The sequence below is a fragment of the Myotis myotis genome, unplaced genomic scaffold (assembly GCF_014108235.1).
Source record: "Myotis myotis isolate mMyoMyo1 unplaced genomic scaffold, mMyoMyo1.p scaffold_m19_p_3, whole genome shotgun sequence".
NCBI classification, from domain to species: Eukaryota; Metazoa; Chordata; class Mammalia; order Chiroptera; family Vespertilionidae; genus Myotis; species Myotis myotis.
In genome coordinates, this window is record NW_023416335.1 from 55698522 (window position 1) to 55710257 (window position 11736).

The 11736-nt window shown below is 43.3% G+C and overlaps 1 pseudogene; it reads right to left on the reverse strand.

Moving 5' to 3' along the window:
- Positions 1-6584: 6584 nt before the first annotated feature.
- Positions 6585-7213, reverse strand: LOC118649888 (annotated as a pseudogene).
- Positions 7214-11736: the final 4523 nt, after the last annotated feature.

The following is an 11736-nucleotide window of genomic DNA, read 5'->3' on the forward strand; positions in this document are numbered from 1 at the left end:
ATTAATCATTCAATTGTAAATAATTTCCCAACATCTATACTAAGCTTTTCTTAGCAAGACCCCAAAGCACTTTTTCCTACTGCTCTCAATTACAAGAATAATAACTGCTAGGTCATAAAGGAAAGTTGACAGATTATTTGATTAAGAGGAAGAGTAAACAGCTGTCCAATCATTAGGGTCAGTGGCCATTTGAGTCTTAAGTATTTCTAAGGACTAAATAATACTCAGTACTCATGGGCAACATAGTGGGGGAGAGTGGATTCCATTGGGAAAAAAGAAAGGAAGAAAAGCTGCAGGAGAAGGGAAGAAAAGAAATAGGGGAAGGGAAAGAGAGGAGGAAGAGGAAAAGGAAGGAAGGACACAGAAAAGAAAAGGATGCAGATATTAGGGCATTTCTGGAAGCTCTGTAGCTCTGAAGTTTACTACCCCCACTAGCCCCCACCTCTTCCCTCTTCTGCTAATTTTGCATTTTGAAAACAACAGCAAGAAGTAATAAATGTTACCTTCCCCCCCCAAGTGTTATAATCATACTTAGCTAGTTACTAGTATTAATATTAATAATAGGAAAGGAACAAAGGGGAGGCCAGACATTATAAGCATGGTCATCAGGGCAGCTTCACCAGGAAGCTGCAACTTTACACTCCCCAGGAAACCACCGGTCCATTCCCTGCAGATCACTGGGGGAAGGGTCCAACAAAAAGGAAGATGGGAGCACAGTGAAGTCGGGGTGCCATAGGGAAGGTGCTTGGCTGTCACACTAGCCTGGGGAACAAAGGCCATTGGCTATGGGGGGTGGAGGGGCAGTACTACTATAAGTATGTGAAATCTTGAATAATTAATCGGTTAAACTCCCAGTTATAATCCCCAATGAGTTCTCACTCTCTTGTTCCTCTTGCTCCACTCCTGTTTCCTTGAACTCACTTGCACATTGACCCTCATCTGCTTGCCATGTGACCCTAAAAAGCCACATGGCCCTGGGCATGCGGACACCACATGCAGTGGACTGCAACTAGGAATACAGGCTAAGCTAGCCAGATGCTAGAATGGACTGTGCTTTATATGGAGCAAAGACTTGCAGTGGCTTTAATTCTAGCCCTATTGAAGACAGGAGAAACGAAGAGAGACCAGAACTTGGAGGGGAACTCCCTTAATCTTACATCATCAATAAAGCTTTCCACAATACCTCATCCTCCTGTGGGGGCCTCAGGAAGTTCTTGTTCCTACGGCACCCCGAGAACTTCCTTTCCACCAGTAATAGGTGGAGACAGAGAAAGCTTCCCACCGATAACACCAGTTCTGACAGTTGATGTGAGAAGAATCAAGATAACAGATACTAGTATATCTAAGTGAACTGAATTTCTGGTCTGAGTTAAATCTAAAGTCTTTGTTTTCTCTGACCTTTCTCTTTCAATTTACTTAAAAGATGGATTAAAAGGTTTATCATCTTTAGTTCTTAGGAGTGAGTGCCATTTGGTATGGCAAGTTGCATCTTTGAGCCCAGAAATCATCCAGAAATCATCATGGATAGAGTAGTTAGTTTAGTTTTATGAAGAAGCACTTAACAATGATAAAGCAAATGCAGAATAGGTACATTGATCCCTTGAATAAATTAGTATCAGATTCAGTACTCCAGATTAATATTTACTGCATTTGGCTTGGAAAGACATAACTGAAAATGAATCTTCCACTGGCCAGAGAAAGGGAGATTCCATCCGGTTTTCTTTTTCAATGTTCCAGTGTTGTTTTGAGATTGGAAAAAGACATTCTTACAATGACATGACTTTATTAGCCTTCCAAAAGAAGTTTAAGATTAACTAGTGGAGATATTACTTAGGACAAAACATTAATAATATATTCTGCAAGGAAACAGATGCAAAAGAAGCCAATAAGCCCAGTCAAAACTAATTATTTAGCAGGCAAAACATCAAAACCGAGTCGAAAGATATACTCCACACGAGTTTGCCTTTGTGCCTGAGCCACTGGAGCCTGAAGGATCATCGCATTACTCTGTTGGCAGATGCATCCAAAGAACTGGCCATGTTGTGTCTTGTCATCACAATGCTTCTTTCTGTTAAATGGTTTGAAATGTTTGACAAGCACATTACAAAGCTATCCAAGGAAATGCTTTCCTTCCAGGGATTAGATTCTTGAAACCAACCATTAACACTAGCCTTTGTCAGCTATTCAGCACACACACACACACACACACACACACACACACACACACACACACACAGAAAGGTTCTTACAGACAGACTGGGCTCCTAAGGAGCCTCAGAACACTGAGTGCTTTGTTACTGCTCCTTCACACACTATTAATGGAGGTTTAACTCAGGGAAAAGGGTCTTCCTTGTCTCTAGCAATTTGTCTTTTTTTCCCAACAGTTATTTCCAAACTATATCATATTAAGGCAGTAGTCAAATCAGATTGCAACGAGACTAATGACTTGGTTCCTAATTAAAAGGAAGGAAATCATCGAATAAAATGGTCTTTTTCTCCAGTGTATACACCTACCAAAAAGCCAAAGAATGCTCAAACCCATAGAAAATAGGACTGGCTCCAGATGAATATTTCTCTACATAGTAGGGCAATGATGCAGGAATGGATTCTTAGACTAGTTCTCCTTTTCATTCAGTATTTATTACCATGGGGTAGCTTGACTATCACTTGGTTTTGCAATTTGTTTTCATGGAGTCTTGCTTTGAATTAAAAATTGACCCTATCTTTTATCATTTGTTCACACTCTCAGGTCTTTACATCTTCTTATTTTATTTCCTGTCACAGTTTCCAGAAACTATTGACTGAACAAAGAAACTTCAGTAGCTCATCATAGTCATGAAAAACTCTCTTTCCTACCCTAACCTTAAGAGACACATGGCTACATCTCAGTTGGAAGTTAGTTACTTGTCCTAAAATATTTTTCCTTACATTCACATATAGAAGGAAAGTGAAATAACAGAGTTTTTTTCTCTGAATCACATGCTATAGTATTGCCCCTACTTCCCATATGAAGGCATATTATGGAGCCAGTGAGATGATATAATTAAATAATTTCCCCAACCTCTAACCAGGAGGTCTTGTCTAACACAATGACACAATTGGGATTTATAGATCACTATTAATTGAAAATTATTTAACTTAAGAAATATATGTGTATATACACACACATTGTACTTTAATTTAATATTGTTGTGCACTCATTTTCCAGTTTTCTGTTGTAGAACAAAGGTCTTTTGAATTTTTTAATTTGGGTGTGCTGATTGAACCTGTTCTCTGCAAAATTCCATAAAGACTTATCTATGAAGTTCAGGGTTAATTTTTAAATTCTTTTAAGCAAACTAGAACTTACCAGTATTTGCAAAGAGCAAACTTAATGCAGAATCATAAATTTTAATTTTTTCCCAATATTTGACAACTATCTCACCAATGCTTAATTTAATATAATTTTTTAAATCACTCTCCTTTGTGTTGTCTTTCCAATATTCTGTATGGTTTTGCACAGGAAATATCTTTCTTCTCACATTTAATCACTTTAAATATTTAATTAAGTTAGCTAATTAACAGTACATTTAAAATAAACAGCTTAAGGAACAAGCATAACTAATATATAAATTTCCTAGATATGACACAAAAAGCAAGATCCATTTAAAAAATTGATAAATTCAACTTTAAATTAAAATCTTACGTTCTTCAAATGACACTATTAAGAAAATAAAAAGAGCCCCGGCCAGGTAGTTCAGTAAGTAGGAGCATTGTACCATACACCAAAAGGTTGCAGGTTCAATTCCCTGACAGGGCACATACCTAGGTTGGGGGTTCAGTTCCCAGTCAGGGTGCACACAGGAGGAAACCAATCAATGTTTCTCTCTCTCCCTCTCCCCCTCCCCCTCTCTCTAAAGTCAATAAACATATCCTCAGGTGTGGATAAAAAAAGAAAAAAAATTAGCCATAGATTGGGGAAAAAATATTTACAAGCCATACATCTTATAAATCATTTGTATCCAAAATAGATAAAGAACATTTATAACTCAATAGTTAGACAAATAATCCAATTTTAAAATGTGCAAACTTTTTGAATGATATTTCATCAAAAAAGGCCATATCAAAGTTTAAAACTCAAATGAAAAAAATATAATTGATTAATATCCTTATTTTATGGATAAAGAAACTGAGTCAGATACAGGTTACATTATTTGCCAAAAAGCATATGGTAAGAAGTGGAGCCAGGATCCTGGCAACCTGACTCCAGATTCCCATCTATCTTTAAAGTACTGCATGTACACTGTCTCCCAATAAAAAAACCAGTCTCATTACTTCATCTGAATTGTTAAGTTCAATGAGATTTGAAGCATTCTCAAATTTTTCTATAGTCATGATAATATAAGGCTCCCAACACCTTATATATTTATATCAAATCGCTGATAGTGGACCATTCATGACCTTAAAAAATGGCAGTTCCATGTGGTTCAATCATAACTTTATTTTTTTTCAAAAGTTACTGAAATAAGAGCTCATAGTCAAGTACATGCTATTTTCTATTCTAAAACATTCTCATACTCATGCATTATCTTCCTACTAGAGGCCAAGTGCACAAAATTCATGCACAGGTCCTTCAGCCCAGCCTGCACCCTCTCGTAATCTGGGACCTTTCAAGGGATGTCTGACTGCCAGCTTAGGCCCAATCCCATGGACATCCCTTTTGCAATCTGGGACTGCTGACTTCTAACTGCTCACCTGCCTGCCTGACTTCACCCCTAAAACTCAAGCTTCTTCCTTCCTTCCTTTCTTTCTTTCTTTTTTTCTTTCTTTCTTTCTTTCTTTCTTTCTTTCTTTCTTTCTTTCTTTCTAACTATATTTTATTGATTTTTTATGGAGAGGGATAAGGAGTTAGAAACATCGATGAGAGAGAAACATCCATCAGCTGCCACCTGCACACCCCCTACTGGGGATGTGCCTGCAACCAAGGTACATGCCCTTGCCTGGAATTGAACCTGGGACCCTCCAGTCCGCAGGCCGACGCTCTATCCACCGAGCCAAACCAGCTAGGGTGCTTCTTCTTTTTTTTATTTTTAATATTTATATTTCTTCTTTATTTTTTATTTTAAAATTCAAGCTTCTTGAGAACATGAGGTGTTTAACATTATTCCATATTCCTTAGAGAGCTAAGCATGGTAAACACAGCAAATACTTAATACTTATGGGCTTCTATACAAACACTTCCCAACCAGGAATGTCTTAATAGGCAGTCTCCAAAAATTTGAACTGGAAAACCTGTAAGTAGAGTGCTCAGATTTCAGGCATCAGGTGCTATTAGCAGGATTTCTATCCCAATTAAACTCTAATTCTGAGCTCTCAACAGTCTGGACAAACTGCCCTTCACTATCTCCAAAGATTTTTGGGTGGTTTTTTTTTTTTTTTTTTTGTGATTCCAAAATAGAGATTTATTTATTAAGAATTATTTAGTGTTTGCATAAAAATCACCAATTGTTCCTCACTGGGTTTTTAACACACATGAATTCTTTGGGGGTCCCTGTATTCACCCCAACACTTTCAAAATACAGCTCATGTTAGTGCCAGGAGGGACAGTTAAGGCAGCGAGGTGTTTCCTTGGGTCTCCGCATCGGGAGGGCTCATGGTCTCCCCTCTGAGAGAACAGACATGATAGGTAGTTTCTTCGGTGGGGTAGGCTGTCCCTGAAGAAAATACTTATGCAGAAGAATGCAAATTCAGTCATCTTTGGTCAGTTACTCATACCTTATAGCTTTAAAATAAAGTCCCCTTGGTCAAGGTCATCAAAGGCTTGCTGGTTGTTTTCAACTATAAAAAACTGTCTGGAAAAAGGCAGTAGGAAAGAGCGGGGTCTATACTGACAACTGTGACGCTGGGCTGTGCAACCACAGGAGAGCACACAGCAGTCTGCTTTAAAAAAAATGCCGTATAATTTCAAGTCAGACTCCTCATGGTCCTTACACGACCTGAAACATCACTGCACCAGATCCTCATTTTTTTTTTTTTTAATATATTTTATTGATTTTTTACAGAGAAGAAGGGAGAGGGATAGAAAGTCAGAAACATCGATGAGAGATATCGATCAGCTGCCTCCTGCACTCCCCACAGTGGGGACATACCTGAAACCAAGGTACATGCCCTTGACCGGAATCGAACCCGGGACCTTTGAATCCGCAGGCTGACGCTCTATCCACTGAGCCAAACCGGTCCGGCAGATCCTCATTTTTAAAATGAGGTGTATGACAGGGCTCCCCCAGGGTCATGCACCACGTGGGGGGACGGGGACAGAAAACCCTAGGACTTGACTTATTAGCAACATTAACTGATGCTTATAACACTGAAATGAAGGCAGTCGGTCTGTGCTGCCGTGAAATTAAAGGTGATTCGGAAGTAGGGTGGTTATTTATTGCTGTTAGGATAGACCCCGAAAATGACTTTTCAGAAACCAGGGCTGTCCCCTGCAACTCCAGCCAGACTTTGGCCACTCTGGGGGACGCAAGCCAAGATGGCCTGCCAGCTTGCTTCACAGTGACTCTGGCTGGTCTGTTTCTGGGAGTGTCGGCCGCTGGGTACGCCTACATCTTGTAGTTGAGCTCGGCGTTCATCTTGGAGTACATCTCATAGATGACGTCGATGCTGGCCATGTAGTTGACCAGGAAGAGGCGAACCTTCTCCATGCACTCCTCCTCCATCACGTTCTGGCCCTTGGCGAGTGCTTTCAGGAAGTCAGACTTGTAGGGTGCAGCATACAGTGCTGCCTGGAAGGTTTTCTGCACGATCCAGCTGTGGTACTTCTTGAGCACCATCTCGTAGGCCTTGGTGGCATTGACACAGATGAGGTTGGGGTGGCTCTCATCCTGCTCGCCATCGCAGATGCTCTGCAGGAAGACCTGAATGAAGCGGGGCCCCTTTTCAGCCACATCAGGCCAGCGTGACCCCCACTTTGGGCCACTCTGCTCCGTACATTTCCTTCTCCACCTCCAGGATGTTCTGCAGGGTCAAGAACTTGGCCGGGTCAGTGTTGTACACAGCTTTGATCTTCGTGATGTTACCACTTATTTCTGCCTTGATGGGCGTAAACACTGGGGACCCAAGGCAATCGAAGAAGGGCGGCAGGTGGGACACCACCTCCAGGAAGGGCTGGTCTCGATCTGTGCTTGTCCTCGGGCAGTGGCTTCAGCAGGTGCTCGGCCAGCAGTGCCATTTTGGGGTCGATGCCGGCGGTGATGCCATTTTCTAATTGGATCTTCCTCTTCCTTCCCCAGCACACTCCAAACTACTTCAGAGGAACCACCCCAACCCCGCAAACCCTTAAGAACTTCCCCCTTATTTCTTTGACTTTTCCCCATCAAACTTGCACCCTATTGTGTTGCCTAGAGGCGCCCCTAACCGCTCTATGGGGGGCGGGGCCAGCCTAGCTAGGGGCCAGGGTGGTTCTTTCCTAACGGTTATTATGGTCATGACACTGTTACAGTCGCTGGATTTTTATATATATATAGATTAGTACCAATTCCATAATGCCCTTAGGCTTTTTAAACAGTGGCTAAAAATGGTTCAGTCTGTTAAAATCTATTACCCTCACTATTGCTGTTTCTATAACCTGCTAGTTTTGTGTTGGCATTTTCTCTTTTTATATTTCTTCATTAGTATTTCTGAAGATGACATCTATTTGGCCTCTTTTCATCATAATAAAATGACAGACCCTTACAGAAGGGTCTGTTTTATGTAGTTTTCACAACAAAGCTCTGGGGTGAGAGTTTTATTATTTCTAGTTTACAGATGAGCAAACTGAACCTTAGTTTACTAAGTTACTTAGCTACTAGTAGGTTTTGCCAAGGAGATAAATTCTCAGGAAGCTTAATTTCAGAACCTATAGTTTAAACATCATACATACAGGAAAAATTAATCAAGATAAAGTTAAAAGATCTGAAGAAAAGAAAGAAATTTTGTTCAGCACATCCAGAAACCTGATTCTATTCCAGGAGTTTTCTATATATTGTCTCCTCTGATACTTAAAAAAAAAAAAAAGACTCCAGAAGGGCAACATTAGTCCCATTTTATAGACAAGGAAATCAAGGCACAGAAAAGTTGAATAATTAATAATGGGTAAATGGCAGTATGTAGGTTCTAAATCTGTCAGGCTCCAAGCTGATTAGTGTGAATTCTGAAATACTGTTGAATTGCTGGCATATTATGGGACTATAAACAGTTTGGTAAGGTGAGATAAAATGTGCAAGGGAGAGAAAGATAGAAGATGGGAATAGAGGAGCTGAAATGGGGCAGAATGGGTTGTGAGGTATTTATTCATGCAAAAAAAATTTTTAATTTTTTCTGAGAGTGATTTAATTTTAAGCAGGAAATTAATACAGCCAATCAGATTAACATTGAAGTGGCATATATGCCCTGAAACTTTTGATTGTAAGAAATTCAAGTTCACACTAAGTTTTCTCCTTGGGAATGAGGGGAAAGACATTGATATAACTTAACTTCATAAGATGGGATTTTTTTATCTTGATGTCTCAATTATTTGCATACTACAGTGCTTCCATATTTAAACTTGTACGTAGATGTCAGTAACAACTGATTAGTTGATTATTGTCCTTTCACTACGTATTAAGAATGACCTGTATTAGGAATTCTCTTACTCAGTTATCTACATGTGGGATAGTTATATAATACTAGAGGCCCGGTGCACAAAAATTTGTGCACTGGGGGGGGGGGTGTCCCTCAGCCAGGCCTGTGCCCTCTCGCAGTCTGGGACCCCACGGGAGATAACGACCTGCTGGCTTAGGCCTGCTCCCGGGTGGCAGAGGGCAGGCCCAATCCCTAGGTGCAGCCCCTGGTCGGGCTCAGAGCAGGGCCTATTGGGGAGTTAGGGCGCCTCCCCCTGTCATGCACAGAGCCGCAGGGCAATCAGGGGTTTGGTCGCTGCCCCCTGTCACGCTGATCCCGGTGCTGGGAGGTCTCCTTGCTCCGCTGAACCCGGGGCCAGGACCCCTCTCGGCTCCGCTGATCCTGGGGTCCTGAGGCCTCGCGGCTCTGCTGATCCCGGACCAGGAGGCCTCGCGGCTCCACTGATAACCGGGGCCGGGAGGCCTCTCGGCTCCGCTGATAACCGGGGCCGGGAGGCCTGTCTGCTCCACTGTTCCCGGGGCCCTGAGGCCTCTCTGCCCTGCCGCTTCAGGGCTGTTTGGCTTCGCTATGCTTGGAGCCTGAGTATGCAAATTAACCGCCATCTTTTAGCTTCTATAATTGAAACATTGTATCTTTTGGAGTTGTTGCTTCAGGAGCTCACAGCCCCCCAGCTGCCCACAGGGAACCTTGGCTTCCTCATGCTGGGGCAAGCAAGCCTCCCTGTTTGCATCAGCTGCCTGGCTGCCAGCGGCCATCTTGGCTGCCAGTTAATTTGCATATCTCGCTGATTAGCCAATGGGAAGGGTAGCGGTCGTATGCCAATTACCATGTTTCTCTTTTATTAGTGTAAACTAGAGACCCCGTGCACAAAAATTTGTGCACTCGGGGGGTCGCTCAGCCCAGCCTGTGCCCTCTCGCAGTGTGGGACCCCTCGGGGGATGACCACCTGCTGGCTTAGGCCCACTCCCCGGGGGAATGAGCCTAAGCTGGCAGTCAGACATCCCTCTGGCAGCCCAGGAGCCCTCGGGGGATGTCTACTTGCCAGCAGGGAGCAGGCCTAAGCTGCAGTCAGACATCCTTAGCGCTGCTGAGGAGGCAGGAGAGGCTCCCACCACCACCGCTGTACTGGCAGCCGTCAGTCTGGCTTGTGGCTGAGTAGAGCTCCTCCTGTGGGAGCGCACTGACCACCAGGGAGCGGCTCCTGCATTGAGCATCTGCCCCCTGGTGGTCAGTGTGTGTCATAGTGACCAGTCATTCCCAGTCGTTCTGCTGTTAGGGTCAATTTGCATATTACCCTTTTATTATATAGGAATGCCTGGCCAGCCTGGGTGAGAGGCTGATGGCTGTTTGCAGGCTTGACACAGCACCTTCAGTGTGGGGGTCCCCACTGGGGTGCCTGGCCAGTCTGGGTGAGGGGCTGAGGGACATTTCCAGGCTGACCACAGCCCCTTGAGGGTGGGGGGGTCCTGCTGGGTTGCCTGGCCAGTTTGAGTGAAGGGCTGATGGCTGCTTGCACTGGCCAAGCCCCCCAGCAGGGATCCTCACCCCATGAGGGTGTGGCCAGCCTGTGTGAGGGGCTGATGGCTGTTTGCAGGCTGGACACAACCCCCAGCCACCCAAGCTCCCAGTGGAGGCTGGCTGGAAGCAGGTATCTGGGATTTATTTGTCTGTTATAATTGAAACTTTTTGCCATGAGCCTAGGCCACAGCCGGCTCAGGGCTGGTGGGAAGCTTGGCTTCCTCCATCGCCTGCTTGCTCCAGCTCCGTGGCTGCTGGCCGCCATCTTGATTGGGTTAATTTGCATATAGTTGCTCTGATTGGCTGATGGGCGTGGCTTGGGGCATAGCAAAGGTACAGTCAATTAGCATCTTTTTCTTTTATTAGTATAGATTTTTCTTAAAGAAAAAAGATAGGACAGTTTTATAGACAAGTCTGAACAGCTTCAAGTGTCAAATCCCAATGCAAGTTTTAAATCTAGTATGTACAAACTGACATAAAAGAATGTCTTCCTAGGATGACTACTAGAGGACTGTTATCATTGCAGTGATTTTATTATTATTACTAGAGTCCCAGTACATGAAATTCATGCATTGGGTGAGTGGTCCCTCAGCCCAGACTCCACTCTCTCCAATCTGAGACCCCTCAGGGGATGTCTAACTGCCGGTTTAGGCTAACTGCCTCTGCCTGCTGGCCTGATTGCCCCTACCTTGCCCCCCTGACGGCCTGATCAACCCTAACTTGCCCCCCAGCCGGCCTGATCTCCCCTAACCACCTTTGCCTCAGCCTGGCTTGAGCCACAGTCTGGCCTCCCTCTGTGGGAAGCAACATGGCAGATCAGGGGAGGCGCCACCCCCATTACCCCACTGCTGCTCCCACTGCCGGCCTGAGTCTGGGCCCTTCACAGCTGCTGTGACTTTGTCCGAAAGACATCCAGAAGGTCATCCGGAAGACATCTGCCCTAATTAGCATATTACCCTTTTATTAGTATAGATTATTTTGGCTAAAAATTGGCCTTGTGGCTTTCACTTTATTTAAGTCACCACCCTTTATTAACTGATGGGTGTTAGGAGCAAAAAGGTAAAGCCAACCATGCCTGATTTTCCTCTTCCTTGTATCTCCACAGAGGAGGTGCTCACAACATACTTATTTAATAAATAAACGAAACTCAATTTAGGTCTTCTCAAACACTAAGAATTTTCAGGAATTTTTTTGTTTTGTTATTGTTCTGGCAATACCAAGATGGATAAGACATAGTTCCTATCTTCTGTTTTAAATTATCATCAGGCACAAATATTTATTGAAATACTGATTTGGCAAATGCAACAACAGAGTGCCATGAGAGCAGAGTTTAGCCACCTAGCCCTGGGCATGAAAAGATCAGAAGAGATTCTTGGAAAAGTTGAAGCATTAGCTGAGTCTTAAAGAAAGGATCAGAGTTAGAAAAGCAATAAAGGGGATGAAGGCAGCAGCATGGGGGCATGTACGTGACCAGCATTAATGTCTCTCAGCATTTCAGGGATAGAAAATGTAATATAAATTCACTTGGAAGTTGGTGCACATTTCACCAATCAATGCCTGGAGACCACCTCATTC